At 47.6% G+C, this 27,611-nt stretch overlaps 1 long non-coding RNA gene across 1 annotated transcript; it reads right to left on the reverse strand.

The window, feature by feature from the left end:
- Positions 1-12,200: 12,200 nt before the first annotated feature.
- LOC142015243 (uncharacterized) lies at positions 12,201-26,295 on the reverse strand. Its single transcript, XR_012646107.1, has 3 exons — positions 26,119-26,295; positions 18,189-18,290; positions 12,201-13,486 (listed from the first exon to the last, which is right to left on the reverse strand). It is a non-coding gene; the product is annotated as an uncharacterized LOC142015243 (long non-coding RNA).
- Between the last annotated feature and the right edge of the window lie 1,316 nt (positions 26,296-27,611).

Here is a 27,611-nt window from a genome sequence, read left to right on the forward strand (position 1 = left end):
CAGCATGCAACTTGTTCTTCAGAAAAAGGGAATGATCTTTCCCTCTGTCTTCCTCCAGCCTGCCTAGACTCGAAATGCCACACGCAGAAAAAGTTACCCAGAAGTGTAGTGTCTTATTACCTGTATAGACAGCTCTGCATGCATTTCAGTACCACCCACTTCACACACTCAGGGCCAGATCCTCAACTGGTGGGACCTGGGGTAGCACAACTGACATCCCTTTACACCAGCTGAGGTTCCGCCCTGGCTTCGGGCTCTTTTGGACTGATGCCATAGGACACCAGCTTCTTCTTCCTCTTGTCCAATACAGTTTTTGCTGATCATGGACCATAGATGGGGGAAATGGGGCCTGTAGGCGGAGGTAGTCCCAGTGACTTTAGGGCTCTGTCCCTCTGGGGTCACTTGGGCCCATTGACTGAAACTTAGTTGTTCCTTGCAACACTCTGACATGGTATTTTGGTCTGTGGAAGGGGATACTGCACCTGGAACTCCTCTTCCTGCCTGAAGAATGCTGGTGGTGCTCATTGGTCTTCATTGTTATCTGGACTGGGGCAGGCCCACAGGTAGGGAGGGGGCAAAGGCAGCAGTTGTCCTAGGCCCTGGCAGTTCTGAGGGGCCTAGAGCTCCAGGCGCTGCCACTGCTACTATGGCGGTGGTGGTGGCCAGAGCTCCAGGCCCCTTTGAAGTGCTGCTCCACTGTTCTGCATGGCTCTGGGGGTGCGACAGCTCTACAGCCCTTCCACCTTTGGCCCTGCCCCTTCTGGGAGATTCAACACCCCCACCCCAGCTTTTCCCTGGGGCCTGCGGTGGCTGTCCTCTCCGCTGCACAGGGGTAGAGCCCCAAGGCCACAACCTCATTGTGCTACGTGTGATACAAATGCAGAACTAAAAGACAGCCCCCGTCCCCAGAGGGCTTCTGATCTAAGTACAAGACAGGTGAAGGACAACAGCAAAGAGTGCAGCGAATTGGTTATGGTCTTGCTGTTCCCAGTCTATGGGCCAGCAGGAGCTCATACTTCACTCTCTGGGGGGAGTTGTTTGTCATGGATCCGTGTGTGGTTACTCATGTCCTCTGTCTCCAGCTACTTCAACTCCCAACTTCACTTCTCCTCACCTGGCTCACTGATTCTGTCCTTATGGGCAAAAGCCCTGCCCTGGCTGGACCATTTCATGGCTGTAAAGGAGAGCCTAGGGGTAATGAGCTTAGTACAAATGTAAAATAAGCCGTCTCTCTTTTACAGGCCTCAGCCATGGTGTGTAGACCACGTCAAGCCTGCTTGGCTGGGGGGGACCTGAAACCTGTGTCCTTGAACAGAAGACTATCAGGTGTCTGCCCAGGCTGTGGGAGACACAGGGAAGAACCTCCATGAGCAGGAAGCACAGGGGGACCCATGTGCCATTGATTTCTCCCATTAAGAAGGAGTCGATGAGGAGGGTTGTGATTTTCTTGGAGCTGAACTAAGTGGAGCGTAAAATCGCCCAGTGGATGGAGCAGTTGAAGACTCAAAACGACTTAAGTTGAATTCTCGGCAAATGTAAATCACTGCAGCTCCCCTGACATCAAAGCTGCTAAGCCAATTTATATTGGGAAGGGGGTTGACTCCATGTGGTTGCCGGAGAGCTAGTTTTCACCTGCAGCTTCTGCTCAGAGTATGTGCCAGCCCTTCCCACCTCTGGGCCAGCAAGCCCAGTGCTACTATTAATCCAGCCATAAATGACGTTCTCACAAAGTGGAAGGCCACAAACCAGGTCTCTTTGCCCAACAAGCTGCTAGTCGGGAAAATCTTGGGCAAATGGTTCATTCAGAAACCAAGAGCTGATGCCTTCGTTGCAATAGGGTGCGGTAGTCCCTTTCTCCACTGTGCTGGTTCATCCCAGCCAAAGACTTGTCTATTGGGCTAACGAGCTGGTTTTCGAAGTTTAGAGATAACCATCACATAAATGAAGTTCACAAAGTTTCCTGGGCACCATGAGGACTACCTGCTGTCAGGGCCTGCTAGAGAACAATGAACCTTGCTCTTGGCATTTAAGAAATGGCCAAAGTTGGGCTCCATTTTTAGAGATAAAGGGAATAAGATAGCGCATGCCTAACAGTTTTGATTCAGAAGCGTCGGGCTATTTTATTGCTGTATTTTAAAGCAAAATGAAAGATTGTGATACTCCTAAATCCATTCGTTGTAATTTTAATAAAACAGAACCATTTCATTTCTAGTCACTTTGATATTAAATAGGATTTTCCTATCTGCACTGGGGCATCGTGGAATTTGCAGTTTGCGTGCCTCTTGCCCCATTCTCTTCTATGGGCCAGGCACCCTGGAGGGACTACACTTCCCATGGTGAACCCACAGTCGCATAATTTCCTTGATGCAGTACAGGGCCTTACTGAAGCCCATCATTTCCGCTCACACTCCCCATGTGCAAAAGAGGGAAAAGAGGGCAGCTCGGGAAAGTGGAAGAATGAACCGAGGGAATAAACGTCGGAAAGAGGACTAAAGAGAGACCAAAATGCTGGGAGAAGCCAGACAAATAAAGATCCACAAACAAACAGGAAAGGGTGAGCTGAGCCGCAGTTCTAAAAATTTAATTCAAGAACTACATCAGGGCGAGGGCCTGGTCTGGCTCGAGAGACTGGCCAGAGCCTGTTGAGCCTGTGACCCCTGGGTCACGGATTATAATCCACCCTGCAGTGGTAGCAGTTGGCCCTTTGACAGAACGAAAGCTTTGCTCTGAATGCTGGATGCACATTCAGACTGACACTACCTAGAGTGAGTTGAATCCTAACTCCCTAAAAAGTGAGTACTTGTGGGTTCTGCTTTGCCATCCAGACCTCCACACAGGGAAACATTTTTGTAACAACCTGCGACTGTATATGCACCATGGTTGGCAGCAAGCCTCCATCCCAGGCGGCCTGCACAAAAAGCCGGGGCTCCTACTGACTGAGCTCAAAGAGAGATCCTGGTGGTGTCAGGTAGTTGCTGAAAAGTTAGCTCATGTTTGGATGCCAGTTTTTTGGTTTGACTCCAGATGCAGACAAAGTGCTCAGACCACTGGGTCACTGGCCGTGTTCCCTGTGTGCTGGTGCAGCTGCTCAGGAGTAAATCAAATACCGACCAGTTGATTAGCAGAGCATCCACAGCTAGGTTCTGTGTTCCTGTTGGTGGTGCACATTTGCACAGTCCTTGGTGCACATAAAAATATTATTCCACACACAGATGGAAAAAATCCACACGCGATGCAAATGATTAGAGGGAACACGGGTCACCACTAGAAACGACTAAAAGTCACTGCCATCTCTTCACTGTTTGTTGGCTTGCGTGAAATGAGGTGGTGGTGTCTCTGGCCAGCCCAATTCTGGTGGCGAAATGTTCTTCACATAATATTAATCATCTTGTCAGCAGCCATGGCCAAAACCTGAGGGACTAACCTAGGTAAGTGGTCCCTTCAAGGCAGAGTGTGGCAGTGAATTGGTAGGGCATTGAGGAAGCCTGCTGCTCCTTTCCAGGATCGTCAGTCCAGAACCTCTCACTAGTTCTGACATTTATACATATATTAAACCACTAGCAAATCAAAAATCTTAAACAACTCTTTGTTGGCTCAGATGGAAGCCACTAAGGGCCTAAGTCATATGGAATCAATATAAAAAAGCATTTTTAAAGAAAATTTAACGAGCGCTTCAAACGACTTCACCAACAGCAGGAAAGCTTTACATTCATGATGTTATACCTGGCAGGCTCACATTGGCAGTGGGATTTTTAGGAAAAAAGAAGGAAAAGGGGGTGTGTGTGTTCGTGTGCGCGTGCGCGAGAGAGAGAGAGAGAGAGAGAAAGTGCAGGCATGCAGCAGGAGGGCTGCAGAAGTGCTATATCCAGTAGTGATGGCTAAACTGTATTATTGATATGTTTGTGCTTCTCTAAGATCAATTTATAAAAGCACCACATCTAGGTGCTTGTGTATTGCTCAACAAATTCATATTCACAGCATCAAACGACATCAGTATCTATATTCAAATAAAATGTGTACCGTCAACAACACTACAAAGAACCCTAGTCACCAGACCCACTGATGGAGCGGGGACGCAAAAGGAGCAGTTGCCCTGGGCCCTTTCCATCACAACTGAAATGTGGCCTGGCACATTCTGTCTGCGTCTACACTAGCAAGTGCTTTGGAAAGAAAGGGGCTCTACTGAAAGATCCCACGTAGCGTCTACACACAAAAACCTTTCTTTCGCACGTGAATCGAGGAATGCGGCGCTCCTCTCGAAAGTGCTCCTCCACTCCCGTTTCGGGAACAGCGCCCCCTTTTGAAAGCTTTTTTCAAAAGAAAACATGGGTAAACGCTCTGCCGGGCGCCCATCTTTTGAAAGAGCAGGCCTCATGGCACCTGATTTTTCGATCCCTGGCCTGTTCTTTCGACAGAGCAGATCACTCTTTTGGAAGAGACCTTCTGGAAGGGCTTCTTTCAAAAGCTCTCTGTAGTGTAGATGTAGCCCCTGAGTGCTCTAAGGCCTGGGGGAGACAGTCCGGAACATTCTGGGCATCACTGAGGGCTAGCTGCCCCAGCCCCACCCCTTCTGCCTGAGACCCCTTCTGGGAGCACAGAGCCTGCTGCCCATACCTTGCCCAGGTGCCCAGCAAGACTGTCAGCAAACCCCCTCTCTTATTTTCACAGTGGTGCACAGACATTCTATGTGAGATCCAGGCCCACACGGCGCTGGGATCTGCACGAACCCATAGAAGATGCAGTCCTTGCCCTGACAAGCTTACAACCTGAATAGACAAAGGCAGTACGACTCCAATTTGACAGCTAGGGAGCAGGAGTGCGTGACATTACACAGGGAATTGGTAGCAGAGCTGGGTATTGAACCCAGTTCTTTTTGGCCATGTCCATGAGGTCTGGGCAAGCTTTGTGTCTTGGTGCCTTTCTGTGGTAAGGCTCTGAACACTGGAAAAGTAGCCAAGGAAAAGGAAGCCAAAAAAGATCAGGTGATGTGGCTTAAAAATCAAAATACAGAACAACCAAGGAAAAATCAAGTCCTGGAGCATACCACAGAGGACCTGACTTCTCAACACAGACCTAACTGTATTGTGAGAAGGATGGGCTTATGGTGGAAGTTGTAACCCATACGCCTGGGTGTCATGCACTAGCCTATCTAGTGGCACTGAGAGAATAATGAGTGCGTGCTATCAACTTTATCTACTAGCTAGCTGGCTTTTGGCTCATGCACTAATCTCCAGAGGTCCCACGTTCAATTTCTCCTGTCAGCCTCACAAAGGCCATGGCTACACTAACACCCCTCTTTCACTTTCCTGATTACTGCCCAGCATTTTCTAGACATATATTTATACTCCTTAGTCAACAGTCCATGTCTCCACTTCTTATACACATCCTTTTTGAGTTTAAGCTGACTAAGGATTTATCTGTTAAGCCAAGCTGGCTGCCTACCATATTTGCATTTCTTACTATGCAGTGGGATGGTTTGTTCCTGTGCCTGCAGTAAGACTTCTTTAAAATAGTCAGTTCTCCTGAACTGTTTTCCCCTTCATCTTTGTTTCCCATCAGTCCTCTCAGGGAGTCAAAGCCTGCTCTTTTGAAATCAAGGGTCTGTATTTTACTGCCCCCCTTTCTTCCATTTCTCAGGATCCGGAAATCTACCATAGGATAGCTGCCTTCGAGGAGCAACTGCTTTTATTCAACCTCTCTGTGGTGAGCACGGTTTTGGAGAGTGGAAAACCCCAAATAGATCAAGTATTAACACTGGGGTCAAAAAACACCCTGAGTCATGAGACTCAGGGAAACTCCATCTCCTAGAGCCACAGAAAGCTTGGGTAGAAGAGAGCAAGAGAGGGACATGCTTTTATTGTAGAGCCTGGCTTTATAACTGTAGACTAACCATGGAGGATGGAAACAGGTTGCAGAAGAGAGAGACTCCATGGTTTGAAGGAGCCTCTATTTATGTAAAGGGGGAATCCTGAACTCATTAGAAGATTCTGACACAAGCCCAAAGAACACTTCTGAGTGGTGAGGAAACTGAGGCAAGAAAAGCCTGTTGGGTTTATTATTTTGTCTAGAGCTGTACGTTTCTTGTGCTGAGTAACGCGGTGGTTGGTTCTGGATCCCTTACAATACCCACGTGACTGCTTCCACTTTGATGCATCCCTGAAGAGGTGACCTATAAATGCAGAGAGCCCACAAGGTTGGAGCTCTGGGAGGCGTATTTGAGCTACAGGGAAACAGCACTACTCCTGGGGGCCCTGGCCCCATTTCCATGAAGGGGTAACAAGAAGCAGAGAGTCTGTGCCTAGGAAACGTGCCAGAAACCCTGGCAAAGAGACAGGCCTGCGGCCTACTCTGACCAAAGGGAGGACACCCCCAAAGGCATCAGCCTGCTGAGTGTCCAGCAGCGGGAGCTTGACCAGGACTGCAGTAGCTCCATTGCCACTTACCGTGGAGCAGAGCTGAGCTTTCAGCTTCTACCTATGCTGGCCAATCCATGGCGGCTCCATGGGAAGGGATAGCTCAGTGGTTTGAGTGTTGGCCTGCTAGCCCCGGGGTTGTGAATTCAGCCTTTGAGGGGACCAAGTAGGGATCTGGGTGAAAAGGGGGTGGTGCTTGGTCCTGCCAAGAGGGCAGGGGACTGGACTCAATGACCTCCCAAGGTCCCTGCCAGCTCTATGGGATGTGTATCTCTCTGTATACATACTTTGTCCTCCCAGCACTCTAGCTGTGGGCTTTTGAAAGCTCCATGTGGGGGAGCAGAAGTCTACAGTCCCCTAATTACCATCAACCATGGCCTTTAGAGACAGGAAACATCAAACAACAGAAATGAGGCTAGCAAAGACACCCAGGAGGCCTGACGTCAGGAGCGCAGGCGTTGTGCCAGCTTGGTGAGGAGTGACTGCATGGCCTCTCGGGTTAGGCCATGGAGTGGAGCTCAGGCAAACAGCAGTTAGCAGCGTTATCTTCTGGTGGCGAGGAGAAGAGATGAAAGGAGGCCAAGGAGATGAAGGAAAGAGGACCTGAATGAAGTCAGGCACTGAAACAGTTCCTTAGCTAATGGAGTGCAACACTGGCACGAGACAGACAGACTAGGTGGCCAACAGGAGTGGGGCTGCCATTTGCAAGAGAGGAAAATCTGAGAGTGAGTTCTTATTTCTTTAGCAGCACAGGGCAGCCCAAGCCACTAAGGGGCCCTTTTATTTTGGCAGCGGTTCAAGTACACAGTGAGAGACAGTCCATGTCCCAAAGTGCTGAGACGCTAGATGAGACTGGCAAAGGGAGAGGAACAAAGTAACACTTATTCCCATTTTGCAGATGGGAATTGAGGCACAAAGAGCCTGATTCAAGGCCAGTTAAGTCAACAGGAGTCTTTCCCTTCATTTCAGAGCAGCCCCTGTGTGCTTTATGCATGGAACCACGTAGCAGAGCCAGGAACTGAATGCTGCTGTCTGGAGTCCCAACCCAGGACCTCAGCTTCAGGTCAGACAGAGAGCAAATGCTAGTCTGCCTCCTCTGGTATTTATCCTGTGTTTCTTTCCTGCCATGCTCAGGGTTTGAGCCACAGCCAGTTGCTTCCCTTTTGACCCTCAGTTTTGAATCCCTACCTTTATTCTCCTACACAAATGACTTGAGCAGAGATGGTTTTGGCTGGAACAGGTATGGCTTGCTACAAATATTTCAGTGTTTACTGGCTCCATAGCAGCTCCTGAGCTTTTCACAACCCTTGCCGTGGTAGCGGAGGCGGAAGGAACAGTGTGCCTTTGTGGTGGTGGTGGTGGTGGTGGTGTTCATTAGTTTCACTGCTTTCCTGAGCTTGGCAGTCAGCACTGGCATACAGCACAGGCTGCATTCCAGAATTTGTTCCTGTGTTAGCTAATTTTCCCAGCTCCCTAGGCCATGGCAACAGCAAACATTAACAAGCCCCCTTTCCGTGGGTTTGTCCATTTAGAATAAGCCTGTGAAAGAAACAGCTGGAGCCAACTTTCTCTCATGTTCCTTTTCCTGTCCTGTTGTGTTTGATTCCAACCAGTGGATTTCAATCTGGATTTAATATCAAGCCTTTCCTTTTTGTTTCTCTCCCATAGTCATTCCAGTGGTATTACAGGAAGATGTATTTCCAAGGCAACACATTTCTCTCCTTCATCTTTTGGAGACTGCTTAAAAGAGCCCAGATCTGATTACTAGAGGTTCTCAACTCTGTTGGAAAAGTCAGTAGAAATTTTTGATTCTCCCCATCTCTGAAAAGCAGGTCTACATTTTTTTTTAAGACTCAGGCTAACTTTTTGAAAAGTGACTTCTAATCTAGGGGGGCTCAAGTTTCTCAGGCATGGTCTATGCTAGGCGGGTAAGTTGACTGTAGATACACAGTTCTAGCTATGCCAATTACATAGCTAGAATCGACTTGTCTGCAAACGTCTTACCTGGCCGTCTTCATAGAGGGAGGTTGATGGGATCTCCTGTCAACCTCCCTTACTTCTTGAGATATTCAGGAGCACAGGGGTCGACTGTCAATCCCGATAGTCTAATTTCATGCATCTCTATCAGACACATGAAACCATACTCTGGAAGATAAACCCTGACCAGGTTGATCTGCATAGTCTAGACCTACCTTGAGATAGCTACGGCTGGCACATGGAAATGAAGGTTCACAAATTAGAAGCTACTTTGACAATGTGACTGCACGAGTTCTTGTCTCTTGTCTGAAATCTCTACAACACTATTCCTAAAATTTCTCCAGGTCTCCAATACTCATTTCCCTGGGTTCTTTCTTGCTATATGCTTCAAGTGGAAAGCTCACCCTGTTCTCTTCTGCCATCGATCGTGCAATTGTCAGGCTAGACTCTCAGGTGGAGTAAACCAGCACAGCTTTACGGACCCACAGATCAATGCAGCTGAGGAGCCGGCCTTTTGTTTAAATCTCTTTTGAGGAGTCATTTGTCTCATTTTGCCCATAAGAACTGAAAGGCTGATATAAGAATATAAACTATAGGTATATGCTTTTAAAAGGACAAAGACATACTATGTATTTTCTCAGCACTTCCTGGTGCATCCCGACTGGGCTGGCTCAGGTTTGCTCAGAACATACATTCTTCAAGGCAAGACCAGTCCGTATTTTGTGTCTTGGGCTGAGGTCAGCACTCAACTAGTAATTAGAGTTTGTCAAAAATTTCAAACTGAAACTTGCTTTGGAGCTGAGAATTGGGGTTTTGACTAAATTAAAATTTGAATGGAAAGTATCTGCATTCCGTGAGGATGTTGGGTTTTTGTTTGAAAACTGAGAACCCAGAAACAACCAAACCAAATGGCATTTAGTTGGTTTGGGCTAAATGCTAGTCAAAAGCTACAGCCCCAACATATTGTTCAAATCTTCAGATGTTCAGCAAAGACTATCATTTGCATGCCTTGAGATTTCCTGCAGGAGAGGGGAAAAAAATCTGCCCAGTTTTGCCAAGAATACATGTAGTACTAGATCTATGATCCTTCAGTTGTGGCAACATCTCAACCTTCATATCCCACATGGGATTTGGGCTTCAGGGTCAGGAGGGCTGCACTGGGAGAGGTTGGGGCTCCAGAACAGTTGCTCTGTACTGCATCTTTCCCCATTTCTAAGGGAATTATGTAGAGCAAGATAATGCAGAACTTGTGGGAAACAGCAGCAGTCAGGGACAGCAAAGGAGCAAAGCTTCTGAAGAAGCCATGCCACCCTGTGGTGGCGAGAGTCAGGTGTGGAGGCTCTGCCTGGGTGGTTCTGGTCTTTATGTCTGTCTTGGGAGACACAAGAATCTTGAACATTCTTTGGTTTAGCAAATTAAATCTCCTGACTATTCTGGGGGAAGAGATGAAGGGACCAAAGCCTCCATCCCAAAGAGCTGATTCTCTGGGAAATCCTCCGCTGCATACTTTCTGGTGTCCAACCCTGACTTTCTCCAGCTCTGGGTTAGATTTGGTCACGCCCTGAATCTTTAACACGGCTGTGGCACACCTTTACACATTGACTGTGCCATAAATTCATAATAACCTTTATTTATGAAGAGTAAGCATATCGCTCTTTTGCCACCCGTTCATTTTTAGCTCTATTCTCCCTTACCTTTTCCAAAGCCTTTGGATTTGCACAGCCGCCAGAATGAGAGCAATGTAATTAGCCAAATAGCCAACAGATGGCACTCACACTCCATGATAGTGATGTTCTTAGCAGGCCTAAAAGCTCAGGAGGTTTTTGTTCACACACCAGGCAGCGTCTGCTCTTCAGCTGGTGTCAATCAGAATATCTTCACTGAAACCCATACAACTACACCAGCTAAGGAGCTGGCCTTCAGCAGAGTATATAGTGCATTGCTGAGCAGAAAAGCTGTGGTTCTTATTCCTAATACATATAGATACTGGGTATGCCAATAAGATTTACACAGTCAATACGTTCATTGCACATAGACTAATCTGGATGTAAGGAAGAATTTTTCTGATAGTGTAGGAAGTGGGATGCATGTGAGCCTGTTATCATTGTGATAGCATTGCAAATGCAGACTTCTCACCAATCCCTAAAGTCAGGCAAGACAATACCAGAAAACTTCCCAAGACCAGATAATGACGACAGTGAAACAGAGCTTAGCCAGGGGCAGCTGCAAACCATGCTAGTGTTGGGTCAGAACTGGAGCTGGTGCAAATCAGTAGAGCTCTAGTGAAGTAAAAAAAGCCTTCAGTGGAACTATGCTGATTTACAACATCCAAATTTCGGTTCCCCTCCCACAGTATTTCCAGTTGAGTCTGTAAGAATGAAAGGCAAGACCAGGTTGCAATCTAGAATTCAGCAAATAATTCCCATCATGTAATTTCTCAGCAAATTTAGCCTCTCTTGCTTCTGATTTTGGAGTGCATTTGGGAGCAGATCGGTTTTCTTGAGGGTTTTTTTTTTTCTTTGGGGTTTTTTTTTTTTTTTCACATTTGCTCAGCAAACCGTTGCCTGGAGCTTTGACATTTTGTGGCTTGAGTCCAAACCAGTTCGCTGGAAGAATTCAGTACTCAGTAGTCATAAATATAAGCTGTGTTTGACCATGTGATATTGTTTCTGTTTCCTGACTGGCTGAGTCTCTCTTGTAATTAGCAGGAGGGTTTGCAGAGGCCACTGTGGCTTTGACTCTCTCAGGGAAAGGGAGCAAATCAGCAGGATTAGAAAATTATAGACACTGTCTTCTGTCCCACGCAAACTTTGCCAGAAATATCATTCCTAGAAAATAAGGTGGCTAGTAGCAGGATGTACCAATTGCTGGTAGAGGCTTTTGGGTTTTGTTTTTGTTCGTCACATTCATGAAAAGTAGCTTTGTGTGTGTTTGTGTGTGCTCTCCGCCCTACCTTTTAGATTTAACTGCCTTTGAGTGTTCTAAGTATGACCAGGAGTGATGGGAACTCTGTCCGCTGGCTGTATTACAGGGACGCAACACATCTGAAAAATCACATTTCTGATTGAATTTTTTTCCTTTTATTGTTACCTGTGGTAGCTAAGATTTGTGGTCGCTAAAAGAGTTTCAACTGAGGAAACTTTATTTTTTTCCTTCTGTTTTCTCTGTGCATTGTGATAGCCCTGTGTGGATGGTCACTTTAGTTGTTTCTACTGTATTGTCAGTGAATGTTTTCCTTGTGGTTTGGGAGGGTCTTTCACATGGTAGCAGGAGAAAGAAACATTTCAAAATCCACCCAGGGAATATGACTGTAAAACCATCACAGTCGACATGGGAGTTGGAATGCGTGTAGGACCAGAAACCACTGTTAACTTTTTAAAATTGATTAGATTTCAAGTTCTTTCTGTCACTTTAAGCAGCATCCTCTCCTTTTCTAAAACTTACCAAATGCGTCACTTTCATTGCTCTAACATCCTGTAACCCCCTCAGCTAGTCCCACAAAGTAATTGCTCTTGCTTGGGCAGCCACAGATGAGACAGGTGTGATTAGAGATGATTTGTCTCTATTGGCCCAGACAATGGATTTGGAGCATTTTCCCCTCCTTATATCAAGCTGAGTCCCTCCCATCTCATCTCCAACATACATTTTCCCCAGTGGATGTTGGCACATTAAAGTTTTTGCACTCCGTGAGAACTCGAGTGCACCGGTTCAGAACATGCTCTACACAAACATTAGTGTATGTGAACCTTGATTGCCGAGACATGCACACAAAGCAGTTGTGGAAGGGACAAGAACACCGCTGATGTGAATTCATTTTGAAATGAGAGCGCATACTTCTGGGAAGTATCACGGCACTTGCCCAGCTCAGAGGCCTTGAATTAGTATTCAGCTGGAGGAGAGATTAACCTCAGACCCTTTGGGGGGGACACACCCACACAGCTCCCTGGCACATTTCTCCCCTCTCTCAACCAATTCTATAATTAGAATTTGCTTAGAAAATCGAAAGGAGTTAGCTGGCATTGGCAGCACGAAGGACCTGATTCAGCACAGCACGTAATCACATGCTTCACTTAGGCTACGTCTACGCTACAGTCCCCCTTCGAACAGGGAATGCAAATGAGGCAAATTGGAAATGTGAATGAAGCACCAATTTACATCTCTCACGCTTCATTTACATAACTGCATTTTCGAAAGAGAGTCTTTTGAAAGAAAAGCAGCAGTTTAGACAGGGTTATTTGAAAATAAAACCCCATTTTTGAAAGCACCCTTCTTCCAGAAAAAAATTCTCTAGTACATGATAAATTTCACTCAATATAAACATCTTGCCTTGAACTCAAACTGTTTGCTGATGTATGTTGATCAGGCTCATGAATTTAGCACTCATGACAGGTGCCGGATTCATGGCCCAGGTAGCTGGAATCTTTTCTCCACAATTTAGTTACAGTTAGCTATGTTTGAAAAAAAAAAATTAAAAACCAGCCAAGAGCCGTTTCTATGAAACACAATGCGATTGTGTTTTCACATGAACGTGCTTCCTGTGTCACATGGCCGATATGACTCAGGCTAAGCCATTTGGTAACCTTGTGGTTTAGATTTTCAGTGAAGAACAATCATTTCAGCTGAGATTGTACATGGAGATATTTTCCTTTTGGATAGTGTTACATGTGCACTGATCAGTGGAGCCCATAGTGGGAAGACTTCATTTTTTTTTCCTAAAACCAGTTTCATGTTCTGCGTCTGAAAATGGTTTGAGCTGTAATTCTCTGCTTATTGTTAGAGCGACCGAGCCTTCCTCAGAGATCACTAGGCAGGATGCTAAAATTACAGGTGACCTTAGGTCTGAGCTGTTAGCGAGATCTCTTGCACAGATTCCTGCTAATAATGGAGCTTCAAATCCTGTTGCCATTTCCTTGTGTGTATGATGATGAGTCGTTCTCTGTTCCAGGATGGCTAGGAATGGTTCTTGGAATAGCCATTTTGGCCACTTCCCCCCTGCAAGCTCCTCTTTGCACCTGGCTGCCATCTCTCTCCAGTTGCAATGGCAGGATGTATGGTTTCCTTGGTGGCCCGCGGGAGCTCTCTGTAAGGACGTTATCCTGCAGAAGGGACAGGAGGGCGGAACTGCTGTCTGCTGCAAATATCCAAATGAGACTCATTCCCCATTTGCTTCAGGGGCATCTGCAGAAATGGCCCCTAAAAGATTAAGCGGGTCTTCAAATTTAGGGTCGCATTGGCTTCAGTGTGGCAGCATCAGTCCTTTAAAGGTTAGGACTTAAATCATTTCCTTCTGTGCAACTCTGGGTGACAGAGGAAAAGCTAAGGCAGCAGATCAGTGTCCAAGCCATGTGGGTGGGTTTTACTAGTCCCTGGACATGCTGGAAGGAAACACCCTCTAACCACGCCCATGTCCCAAAACTGGCTAAGAAAACACAGGGATTTTGGAGCAGGCGTGGGGGCCCCTCTCTGACCCGACCTCTTCCCTGACAGCAAATCTGAGGAGCCATACAGCCATTCACATACCACCCCAAATCCTTGATTGGCCCTCTGGGGACTGTCACAGCTGGCCTGGGGTGTTCGATTTCTCTGGAGCTCTTGTTCACATCCATTATATCATTTTAGTGCCCTCTGGTTATCATATAAGCTGACTGCCTCCCACCATCCGTTTAGCCCAGACGAACTAACAGTACAGTAATTGCAGAAATGACGACACTGGCTTTAGTTCATCACAGCAACTGTTAGTGTTAGTTCCATACGTTCATTGTTCCTGATAATATTCAGCACTTTCGGGCAAAGGCATTTTCTGAGGCTCCTCGTGTTTACCATCCGTGGGCACATTAACCCCACTGGATTCTGGCTCAGCCTAATGACCCAATCCTGAAAACACTAGCTTCTGGGCGCAGGCCCCACTTCTGCAAAGCACACAAACTCCTGTTTGACTTTGAGCTCATTTCTAAGTCCCAACTAATTCTGGTAGGACATGAGCATCTACCTAAAATTGAGTATGTGCTTAATTGCTTTGCTAAGCCACAGTACTTACTTCTATTAATGGTCCCATTATCTAGGGATCCGTCTTGGGAGATATGGAACACCTTTCTCTCCCATTGACATGAATAGGATATGATGATAAGGAACACCTCACACTGGTGCTGGGTAGTCAGAAATGCACTGTTTTAAGACCAGAAGGGGCTAGTTGGAACTCCCGCGGGACATATGCCATAAGATTTCCCCAGTTCAAGCCTATAACATCGGTTCAACCTACAGTACAGCTTTAAAAGACATCCAGTCTTGATTTACAGGTTTTAATTGGTGTAGAACCCATCATATCCCAAGGTAAATAGCCCCAGGGGTTAATTACTCTAATTTAAAAATGGTTGTGATATTTCAAGTCTGAATTTTCAACTTCTTAGATCTTTGGACCATTGGCTCTCTCATTAGACCATTGGCCCTTGTTATGATTTTTTTTCTACTAGATTAAAGAGACGTCTACTGTCAGAAATCCTTTTCCCCATGTAGGTACTTGTAGATCATGATGAAGTGCCCTCTTAACCTTCTCTGGGAAAAACTAAATAGACAAGTAAATTGGCAGAGTATGAAGCCAGAAAAGACCACTGTGACCATTTAGTCTGACCTGCTATATGACACGAGACATAGGACTTTCCTGAACTAATTCCTGTTTGAGCAAGAACTTGCCCCTTAAAGAGCATCCAGTCTTGATTTAAAATGTTCCAGTGATGGACAATGTTCCAATTGTTTTCTATCCATGGACAGGATAAGTTTTGTTCTGTGCACCAAGGCATGTGCAGTTGCGTTCCATCATACTGCTGGCTGTGGGTGGCTAGGGGCGCTCTGCTAATCAGCTACATGGCACCTTGAATCTCTCCTAGGTGGCAGCCCAAGCACCCATCTTACAGGAAACATTGATGATGGAGAATCCAACACCTCCCTTGTTAAATTGTTCTAGTGCATAATTAACCCACTGTTAAAAATGTGCATCTTATTTCTAATCTGCATTTTGAATAGTAACAGAGAGGAAGCCGTGCTAGTCTATATACTGTCAAAACAAAAAAAGCAGTCAAGCAGCACTTTAAAGACTAACAAAATAATTTATTAGGTGAGCTTTTGTGGGACAGACAGACACCATCTGAGTCCCAGCCTGGATTAATCTATTTACTTCCCAAAATCCACAACCCTGGAAACCCCGGACACCCTATCATTTCGCGTATTGGCACTCTTACCACTGGACTATCCAGTTACGTGGACTCCCTCCTCAAACCCTATGCCACCAACACTCCCAGCTATCTCCGAGATACCACCGACTTCCTGAGGTAATTACAAAACATCGGAAAAGTTCCTGACAACGCCATCCTTGCCACAATGGATGTAGAGGCTCTGTACACTAATATTCCACACGAAGAGGGATTACAAGCAATCAGGAATACCATCCCTGATGTCACCACAGCTCATCTGGTGTCTGACCTCTGTAACTTTGTTCTCACCCACAATTATTTCCAATTTGGTGACAATTTATACCTCCAGATTAGTGGAACTGCTATGGGCACCTGCATGGCCCCACAATATGCTAATATATTTATGGCTGACCTGGAACATCAATCCCTTAGCTCTCGTCCCCTAGTGCCTCTATTCTACTTAAGATACATTGATCACATCTTTATGATTTGGACCCATGGTCTGGAGACTCTAGAAGAATTCCACAGAGACTTTAACAATCTGCACCCTACCATCAACTTATGCCTCGATTACTCCACGTGAGAGAGACATTTCCTGGACACTACAGTACAAAGCAAGGATGGCCTGATAGGTACCACAATGTACCGGAAACCCACTGATTGCTATATTTACCTACACCCTTCTAGCTTCCAACCGGCACACATAACTAGATCAATTGTTTACAGTCAAGCCCTTAGATGCAATCACATTTGCTCTGATCCTACTGACAGAGACCAAAAACTACAAGATCTTTACCAAATATTCATAAACCTGAATTACCCACCAGGAGAAATGAAAAAACAAATTGACAGGGCCAGACAAATACCCAGAGACCAGCTACTCCAAGACAGGCTCAAAAAAGCCAAGAACAGAACACCACTGGTCATTACCTACAGCCCCCAACTCAAACCACTGCAATGAATTATTAAAGACCTACAACCTATCCTTAATCAGGATGCCACACTCCAGAAGGCCCTATGTGACAGGCCTGTTCTCTCCTACAGGCAACCTCCCAACCTTATGAGGATTCTCACTAACAGCCACAGTCTATACCGCAGGAACACCAGTCCTGGGACTTTTCCTTGCAACAAAGCCTGCTGCCAGTTTTGTCCACGTATCTTTTCTGGAGATACCATGACTGGACCTAATGAGGTTATTCACAGAATCACGGACACATTCTCATTTTTCTCAACTAACATCATATATGCCATCATGTGTCAACAATGCCTGGATGCTTTATATATTGGACAGTCTTCAAACTCTCTTAGACAAAGAGTTAATGGGCACTAAACAGACATAAAAACATTCCTGATCCACAAACCTGTTAGTCGGCATTTTAATGAAGTGGGCCATTCTGTTAATGACTTAAGAGTTTGCGTGTTTCTGAAGAAGAATTTTCACAACACTCTTCAAAGAGAGGTTTCTGAACTCTCTTTCATATTCAAATTTGCCACATTAACAAGTGGTTTGAACCAAGATTGGAATTTTCTGCGTCACTTTTGGGGCTCGTTTGCATATTTGGCTTAATCTAATTCTTGACTTCCCCCCCCCTTCTGCCCCTCTACTCTCTGATTTGCTCACCTTGATTTTTTTTTCTGATTTATCCACCTTGATTACCGTTTTTGGTTCTCTGTGCCTTAAATATTGAGTCTGTTCTGGTCTGGCTATGGTCTGAAGAAGTGGGTCTATCCCATGAAAGCTCACCGAATAAATTATTTGGTTAGTCTTTAAAGTGCTACTTGACTGCTTTTTTTGTTCTAATCTGCATTTGTGTAGCTTTAACTTCCAGACATTGGGCCTTGGGATATCTCTGTTGTACTGACTGGAGAGCCTTCTATTATCAAGTTCTTCTTCCCCACATGGGTACTTTCACACTCTGATCAAATCACCCCTTAACCTTCTTCTTGTTACACTAACTGGATTCAACTCCTTGACATTGTCCCTTTTCAGCCTCTTTTCCAGTCCTTTAACTACTCACACGACTCTTCTCTGAACCCTCTCCAATTTGTCAACAACCTTCTTGAGTTGTGGAGACCACAACGAGAAGCAGTATTCCTACCAGGGTGGTGCCAGAGCCCCATACAGAGGCAAAACAACTTCTCCACTCCTACTGAAGAGTGCCCTGGTTATACATCCACCTAAGGCATTAGCACTTTCGGCCATGACATCTCACTGTTAGCAAATGTTCAGCTGATGACCCATATAGGTGCTGAGTCCTTGGTTCTCCAGGACTGCAGCACCCATGGAGGAAAATCAGTGGTTGCTGAGCACCCATTGGCAATCTAGTTCTCTTCCTCCCCCCGATATCTCCTGTCCATTAGTGGCCCCACTTACCAACTCCTGCAGCTGATTCGCAATCCTCAGGAAGCTCGAAGAGGGAAGGATAGGGGCAGGGATGTTGTGCTCTAGGGGGCGGAAGCAGGGAGGAGGAAGGACAAGGTCAGGGTTTGGGCACAAGGGCTTGAATGATGGTGGGACTTGGGTGAATGAGTGGAGTGGGGCGGAGCAAGGGCAGAAAGAGGGAGGGGCTTAGGGGATGGGGTGGAATGAAGCCAAGACAAGCACACACACCCCAGCTGGAGGGCAAGGCAGCATCTATGATCCATCATGTCCCGTAAGTCCTTTTCAGCATGGAGTCCCCTCTCCTCTCAGCATGGCCAGCGATCTTTGTTCCTAGAAACAAACTGAGCTTTTAAAAACAATTACTAAAAGGCACATGGTGGAGCCCTAGGAAAATCCAGATTCCAAATCAACTCCTGTGGCCATTCTGCATGCAGAGGTTCTTGCAAGGCCGAGGCTCAGATAACAGCCATTTCATATTTTGGGGGGAAATAATGTTGTTTTTCAGCCTTGGAGGCTTTGGCAATTTAAATGAAAACATCATTCCAATTAACATGCACCATAAAATCTGCTGAAAGTCAAGGAAATGAAGAGAGCCGTTCATTTCAGCTTCAGTTTCACTTCATTTCAGATGGAAAATATAACACTGTGCTCCCAGCTTCGGCCAAGCACAATCCTTTATTTCTGCAGGGGGGAAACCAATGCGCACAGGAACTGAAGTCTCCTTGGCAGCGTAAATTACAGCCCAAGACGGCACAGCCAAGATATTGGCTCCTGTTCCGAGTTTTCAATCCCCCTTGATCTGTAAAGCAGCGATATAGGAGATGCCCCATTGGATCCAGGAGGATGGTATCATATTTGTTATCTGAAATGAACTGGAGCCAGTTGACAGCCTTTTTGGAACGCTCTGGGACTTCTTTCTTGATTGATGTGCTGCAGTCTGGCCCTGACCCAGGACTCTCTGAAGCACCCACTCCATTTAAATAAGTTCTTTTGCTCTCTAAAGGTCAGATTCAAACACCTCCCCCTTTACCTGGTTTCATGAGCTTAGGAATGAGGGGAGCAGCTTCCCACTCCAGGAGACAGTGGGATTCTTGGCAGGACTAAATAGTCGCTAGTGTGAGTAGGTGCACCACAAGCTGGCCTTAAGGAATGTTCCCCCAATTTCCCTATATTTTAAGGCTTCACATAAACCCATTGTGCCTGCTAATGTTTGAATGGCAGGTAAATGGGGGGGTTGGGGATATTTGGGTGGGGGGTTTTGGTCATTTAAACGGACAGACTCCAGGGAAGTGGGCCTAGATCAAAGATGGAAAAAGGACCAAAGAAGTTACTTGAGTAGAAGTACAGTTGCTGGGGGTGGGGTGTACTTAAGTATAAGTCACCGGTGTCCCTCTGGAAAACCCCTTCAGTAAAAGCACGCACACATGCATGCGCCCGTCCGTCGTGTCTTTATTGTACTCAAGTACTCAGAAGTGAAAGCAGCTGCACTTATATTTAAGTAACTTTTTAGGTACTTTTTCCACCTCTGCCCTAGATGTAATTCAAGTTTGCGTCTCCTCCTGACTCTCTCCCTAGTTCGGGTAGTGGAAGATGGCTTCCATCCCCCAAAATAAATATTTCATTTGTTCTGCTGCAGCATGGTCTGAGGGCCATTATGCAGTCACTGGCTAGGGTGGAAAACCAAGGGCCACTTTTAAGGCTCCAGTCCTGCAAGCCCCTCTAGGTGAGCAAAGTCAGAGTCCTCTGACTCTGCGCCCAGGGACCACCCACACACTGTTACTTGTGGAATACAAGGAGATGCATCTCCTCAGAGGCCATGTGGAGGGAGCTGTGAGGAAGGCAGAACACGCTAAGGCAGAGACTCCCATCACTTGCAATCTGTGTATCTAGCCAGACCTGTGGATCTCAGCTTCCCTCCAATATTTTAGGGTTCGGGACTGATACTCCTCACAACATCATCTGAGTATCGCAAAAGCAGAGGGAAGTCTGGACGCCTTTCGTATTTTGGGGAATACAGACCCATCACTTTCAGATATAATTTATTTTTCAATCACCGCCACCTTGTTCATTTCAAATGTTCTTTTCCAAACTCAGCAACAAGATTATTTCTTCGTGGCAGGCAACAAATCCCTTGCATTGTTTTGTATTGCTGGGGATAACAGAGCATCATAAAGCATGGTTTATTATTTAAATAAGTAAAGGCAGTGCAGCCTAGTGTTTAGCACCTTGATTTAGACTCAGAAGACCTTGGTGCTATTCACAGCTCTGCCTATTACAGGGGTGAGCAAACTTTTTACACTTGGCCCCACTTTTCATCCCTGCAATTAGTTCTCCCTCCCCAACCTGTCTAATGTCATCCAAAACTATGGCAATTTTGGTTATGTTCATATAAAAAAACAAACAAACCCCTTTCAGCATGAGTAAGAAAATAAGTCTGTAGAACGTAAAAACTTTATGAATCAGTATAGAAATGTGAATACGCACACATAAAAACCGTAACATATTTCAACCTTTCAATGAGATGGATGAACCTGAGATCCAGCAGCTGATGGTGTTGTGCCCCACCCCTTACAAAATTTCACCCCCCAGGGGTGCCACCCCCCACTTTGCACACCTCTGACCTATTGCATGACATGGGGAAGGTGCCTTTATCTACGCGCCTTGGTTTTCCCAACTGTAAAAGTGCACTTTGTAATCACTTTGATATCTACAGATGAGAAGTGAATTACTATGAATAAGCAACATTTTTATTGCCATTTTCCTTTGCTGAAAAGGTGTGCTTTGCCCCCATTCTTGCATGACTCAGAAGGGGATTTTCTTTATATTTGCCACCAAAATCACCATTGGCCTGAGACCATGCATGGAATGCTTTGGTTTGGATGACCTAAATGTTGTACATGCACCTCATGGGTGCATTTTAAAGAAAGAACTACCCCAAAAATTGACAAAAATCTCGTCCTTAAGGTGAACTTTTCAAGACGTGAAAACAAGACAGCATAATGGACCTAAATGCATATCTTGAATGTGAACATTACTATTGGGATTTTACGCCTCAGGGAGTCAGAGTTCAACCTCAGTCTAAATTTGCGGGAAGGGTGAATGATTGATACTTGGGTGAAAAAGTGGGTTCTTTCGACACTTTAGGATAATCATTGGAATACAACATCGTGACAGGTCTGACAGCCAGAAAAGCAAGCATAGCCAGAGGCATAGATAGGCTTTAACCTCGTTTCATCATTAAGTCTAAACCAAAAATGTATGCATCAAGGGCTAAGGTCGGTAAACCGAAAGATCATGCCTAGTTATTCTATCAAAGGTTAGCTATGATTTCTCCTTCTAAAACTGCGTCCCTGTCCAGCTCGGCAGCACATGGCCATAAGCAGTTCAGCTATGCTTCTCATTTTGGGTCAAACAAAGCCCCTTTCAGGGTGTCAGAATCTGGCCCTCCAATATTTACTTCTGCTGGTAAGTTGGTCATATGGATATGCCTGTGCTACTCCTACTGATAGCCCTGTGGCTGCCATCAATGTGCAGATTCAAAGACCTGTGAATTTTGCACACTGGAACATTTGGGAAACTGTTTGAGAAGGCTGCCTTCAGAGAAAGAGATCGACCTAACAAGCAAAACTAGTGGCACAAGGGATAAGTCTGATGCAGAATTATCCCAGGCAATTCAGTCTCATACACAAAGCCATCTGTGTGTCACAAGTAAGGTGTGCCTTGGTAGCAAGTCCAGTGGGGTTACACTGCTGCTCCTGCTCCTGTTGGGTGCAGTAACACTGTCGTAGAGCTGGAGTATACAGTGAAGAAGAAGGACCTAAAAACCTGTGCAGTGAAGATGTGTCATGGGCGTTTGTGTGAGATTTTCTGTATTGTTTTGCAGTATCCCACAGTTTTAAAGTACAAAATAACTTATTTTAAAAATGGACAATGCTCCAAGAACTCTTGAACGTCTCTTTAAAAGGATCATGATCTAGTGAATAAAATTCAGGGGAGGAAGTTAGGAGGGTTCTAATCCTGGCCCTGTCACTCAGTCATATGTGATGTTGAGCAATTCTGTAAAACCAATATTCTCAAACATGGGGGCCTATAGCTACGATCCTAAATTCATATGCAGATACAGGTTGAACCTCTCTAACCCAGAACTCTCTCATCCAGCAAAATCCATAATCAAGCATGATTTTAGTTAGCTGCATAACCACTTATCATGGGTGCGGCCAAGTTTCTGTGATCCCATTAAGTTTGTTTACAGCCTCGAGTCCTGGCTCTCCGTGTTCCCTGCTATTATTTAGACATAATTTATCCCTAAATGTCTTCTAAAAGCCCAGTCACAGAGAGTGTTAGTCTGTATCTTCACAAAGCACAAAAGCAGTCATGTAGCACTTTAAAGACTAACAAAACAATTTATTAAATGACCTTTCACGGGACAGACCCATTTCATCGAATCTGGAAATTCTGATGAAAGTAAACTGGCACAGTAAGCATTTAACAGAAAGATAAAGAAAAGGAAACTGACAAATCAACTACAGAGGGCAGAAGGGAGGGAAGCGGGGAAAGAAAATTATTTATTGGAAATGTCTATTTTGTTAAGTAACTTATTAGTCACTAGTGAGTGATCTCAGGCAAGTCACTTAACAGATACTTGCAGTACGTAATTTTCTTCCCCATCTTCCCCACCCTTTGCCCCCTTCTCTCCTTCTGTCCTATGTAGCTGATTTCATTTAATTTTTAATTTAATTTTCATTTTTTTCATGTAATTTTGGTTATTTAATTTTTTTCTTTCTATCTTTCTGTTAAATTCTTGTTGAGCCAGCTTACTTTCATCAGAATTTCCAGATTTGAAGAAGTAGGTCTGTCCCTTGAAAGCTCATCACTTAATACATTATTTTGTTAGTCTTTGAAGTGCTACATGGCTGCTTCTTTGTTTTCTCAGAGCCCAGTCAACAGCAGAAGTGTTGGTAATGCTGCTAGACAATGGTGACGTCCCATAGTCCACCAAATTCTCTCGTCCAGCATCGGTCACGTCCAGAGGTTGTCAGATTAGAGAGGTTCAACCTGCCTTTAAATATAAGGGTCTGATTTTCCACAGCCTGGTTTTCCATGTGTCTGGCATTGCTGTCACTTCTCAGCACATCTGAAAATCCTGTTTTTAAGTAGGTGCTGAAATATGAATTTAGGTAACCAGGTTCGAACATTCTAGCCTTAATTCCATATGCTACGTGGGCTACTAACACCTTCCTTCCTCACAGAGCTTTCCCAAGGATTTATTAGTTCATAATGATGTTTTTGAACACGTTCTGTGCTAAGCATGATTATGGTTTAGAAAATGAACCAGGCCCTGACCCACGATTACCATGCGCCTGTAAGGAAATAAGGTGGGTTTGGGACTTGTTTTCATATACTCAGTTTCATGCTCCCGGATCTGAACAGGCAACCCCACAAAGCCTTTGCTAGCATGGCTGGGAGAGAGGTTGCCATTTTAATCCCAGCAGCAAGGTACAGGAGGAAGAAGCACTTGTGAAATGGGTGACCTTTCTAAATCCCTGCTTGGACAGACATTTCCAATAAGTGCTGGAGAAAAGCTTGCCAGCTCCAGCTTTCTCAGCCTGCTCTCCATTTTCCTTCCATCATCTCCAGGCTGAATTTAATCTGAGAAGGTTCCTTTGAGCTTTTGTGTTTGCTGGGGGAGATGTGGGCGCAAAAGGGATCACATTACAACTTTCATTTCCTGAAATGTTTGAGGGAACATCCAGGGTTTTATCCACACATCAGGCAAAGTTGAGAGCTCAGGTTTCAGGTCTTGTCACTCAGCTGTCACCAAACAAATGAGCCTCTCAGAGTTGGAGGCTCTGAGAGCTACCTGCTATTCATGACCCCTAAAGCAGGTGATCACTCATGGGAAAAGCAGGTAGAATTAATCATTTTGCTGTTCTCCATTTCCTCTCCTTTTTGGCTGACCCACACACAGTGTGAAATCTGTTTTAAAAAAATCAAATTAACTCCTTCTTGCCTGTTGAAAAAACAAAGACGAGCAAGGTGAGAAAACAGTACATGGTAGGCGGCTGCATCCTGCCTACGAAATACGGACTGGGATGTCAGGGGCTAGCTTAAAATTGCAGAATGAAGCCTAGTGAAGTGGTGTGACTATAAAAGAGGAAACATTTTGCTCCCTGGCCTGTCTGCCCCTATTTGCATCTGCCTGTGCTCCCTGGCTTATCTGTCTCTGTCTCCCTGCTTCCTAGCCTGGCTGTCTCTGCCTCTCTGCTCCCTGGCATGGCCGTCCCTATTCATACCTGTCTCTGTTTCAAGGTCGCTGGGATTGGAAAATAATAACAAACACTACTCTCTAAGTAAAGGAGGGTGTATTTTAACGATTTTCCCCAATGTCGGCCATCTCTCTTTTCTATAATAAAATTAATTAATTAAAATATCATCCAATGTCCGTTTCACAATGGCTAATCTCCGTTCACTTGTGCCTCCTTCATTCTTCTGAAACCCCAAATCCTGGGATGTTTTGTTAAATAAATCTGGTCATAAAAGGCATACATTGGGATATATCAGCGGGTTTGTATTTTGAGCTGCAAAATCTGGTGTAATCTCAAACTTGCTTACCAACAGATTCTAGCTAGGTAAATATCCCACTTTTTTAACCTCTTCTAATGCCGGTGTGCTTTCTAGTCGAGTGACAATTTTTTCCAGCCTTTGGGTGAGCAGCCCCAGCCAGGGCCCTCCGCTCAAAGACTGTCTTTTGAAAGAGCAGTGTGGTAAAAGCTGTACTGTCATGCTTTGCCTGGAGGTTTGGAACAGGCAGGTTTTTTCTAAGCAGGAGGCAGGAGATAGACTGTGTGTAAGACAATCCGCCTTTCTATATGAAATAAGCACGAGTCTGTTTATTTTGAAAATAGCCCTTGGTTATGGATTCTCCTCCCTGCATCCCCTAGACTCACTGTTTGGGCAGAACTACAGCCCTGGGCAATATAGCATCAAACACAAGAACCTGACTGTAGAAGGTGGCATGTTTTTCACCCACCATCTGTATGGCAAGAAGAACGCTGGCTACACACCTACCCACAGCCAGACCTCCTCCTCTTCATTACTTCTCCAGTCCAGGCCCCCTTGATTTGCCTTCGCCTGTCGGCTTTTCATGGCTTTCTGTGCCTCTTCATCCAATGAAGCTGGGGAGTGGGGTGCGTGTGGCATCGCCCCGCCCTCAAGCCAATCTTTGTTCAGATTTGGGCAGCAAGGGCTCCCCCAGAGATTGGGGCTGGGTGTCTGTCTGTTTACTAAGAGCCACCCCCCAGGGAGGATGTTGCTGGGAGGAGGTGAGGCCACATGGGAGGGTGAGCTCCCCTGCAGGGAGTTGCTCCTTTCCAGCTGTTTGAACTTGGGGTAAAACCCCAAACTCTGCCAAGCTTTGCAGTTCCTCTATAAAGTGGGGAGGACCAGCACCCTCCGCGTGGGACCTAGGTCCTGGTGCTGCAGCTTTGCCAGGCTGCAATGACCCCAGCAGCAGCATGATATTTTCCACCTGTGTCTGAACAGTCCTATTTTTAAAACTGAAAATCTCCCCTGGGGGGAAGGCAAAATCCACCCCCATCAGTCAGCATTCACCCTCCTTTGCCTGACCCAGGTGGCCAAGCCCCAGGGGGCACCGTCCCACGCTGTCTCACACGCAACAAGGAAGACCCATGGGGTGGTGCTTTGGGTCCCTGCCAGGCTTGGCGCTACTCAGAGTCCCTCCACTGGCCCCGGGGCTGCTTCCTAGTCTGCGCTGGGCTCGTCTGTGGCCACTGGCAGGTCCCAGACCCTTCATGCAGCACCTTAGCTATGGTGTTCACCGCCTGCAAGGCCCTGGAGCTGTCCATTGGCACTGGGGGTGGGGAATCTCTTTTGGGGGGTGAGGGGAAGCCTAGGGGAGCTGGGAAGCTGGGGGGGATCTCTCTGGGGACGAGGGGAAGCCTAGGGGAGCTAGGAAGCCAGGGGGATCTCCCCCTGCGGGGGGAGGGAAAGCCGGCTGCCAAGCGCGGGGGGGTCGGGCTGGAATTAACCCTCCCCTTGATTTCAGGGGGCGCAGCTGCTCTACAATCAATGCTCCAGGCCCTGGGCGGGGCTGGGGAAATCCGCCCCCCAGGCCTGCTAGCGCGGCACCCGCAGCTACCTGCTTTGCGGGCTCGCCCTAGGAGGACGGGCCCGGCCTCCGGAACCTCACGCGCGCCGGGAATCCAGCGGCCGCGGGGAGCCCGAGTGCAGCGGCCCAGGCCGGCCTCCAGGCGCGGCTCCTGCCCCGGCTTTGCGAGGGGGAAAGGAAAACAGCGCCCCCCAGCTCGAGGCAGGCGCCTCGCCGGCTGGAGCCCGAGTAGAGCTGAGCCGGTCGGGGCGGGGTCGCGCCGCGGCTGGAGCCCGGGCCTGCAAAAGCCGGGCCGCGAGTTCAACCCTGGGGGCCCACCGGGGACGGGGCAAATAGGTTTAAACCCCCCCCTCCGCCAGGGCTGGCGCGGGGCCGCTTTGCCTCACCTCCGACGGCCCCTTCCAGCTGCGGGGGGTGGCTCGCTGTATCCCCGCACGCAATGGGAGCCCGTTAAGGATACGGGCAACCCGCTGGGCAAGGGGCGGCCAAGCAGTTTGCCGGGCTTAGGGGCTTTACCTCCGGCCCCGTCGCTTCCCCCGGGTCCCTGCGGGCACGTGCTGCGGCGTTCTCCTGCCGCCTGCTCCCTGGGGTCGACGGCGCCCGGGCTGCGGGGACGCGACGGAGTCGGGGGTTGCCCGGGAGCGGGCTGCGGCCGGGAGGGGGCGCTGCGCTGCGGTGCGGCCTGTGGGGGCTTGGGCACCGTCTCCGAGCAGCGCGGCGCTCGCACGCGGGAGGGCTCCCGGGCGCGGGGGGACCCCAGGGGCCACCCAGCCCTTTTCTCCCCGCGCACTCAGGCCGCCTCTTCACTGGGGAAGGCCCGGCCCCAAGCTGGCTTCGCCCCGCGTTACGGAGCTGAGCTGAACCCGCCCAACGGCCGGGGCACCCAGAGGCGGCCTCCAAGCTGCCCCCCGCCCCCAGGAGCGCTGCAGCCCGGGCAGCGGAGGCGAGCAAGGAGCTACCCCGGCGCTGCAGCCTGGCCGCCCCCTGCAAGGAGCCGGGCTAGCGCCGTGTGGGCCCCGGCCTGCCCCCGGCGCTCCCCGTGCTCCTGCCAGTGGGGCCGGAGGTGGCCTTGGCCTGCGCCCGGGTAGCCTCGGGGGCCTTTCCCGGCCCCGCAGGTGCCGCCCGGGCCCCCCGACGGCCTTGGCTCGGCCAGGCGGGGGCCGAGTACAAACCTCCCAGCAGGGAGACCTGCCGCTGGCCCAGTAGCGCTCGGCCTGGGGCGCCGAGGGCGGGTGCCCGGGGTTCCTGCCTCTCTGCCCGGGGGAAGCGGGCGGCTGTCCTGCAGCAGGAGCCGCCTCGCTGCGGGCTGGAGGATCCCGAGCCGGGGCTGGCGCTCACGCGCGCAGGTGTGCGTGAAATCAGCCGCGCCCCGAAGCGGGAGCAGCGCCTCGGGATTAACCTCCCGGGGAGCAAAGCGCAGGCCGGTGCCAGCCGCTCCGCAGCCCAGCCGGGCGCACCAACCTCGGCCAGCCGCTCCTGCGCCCAGCTCCAGCCTCGCCCGGGGCGTGCCTGCCTGTGGGGCT

This window comes from Carettochelys insculpta, chromosome 6, assembly GCF_033958435.1.
Source record: "Carettochelys insculpta isolate YL-2023 chromosome 6, ASM3395843v1, whole genome shotgun sequence".
NCBI classification, from domain to species: Eukaryota; Metazoa; Chordata; order Testudines; family Carettochelyidae; genus Carettochelys; species Carettochelys insculpta.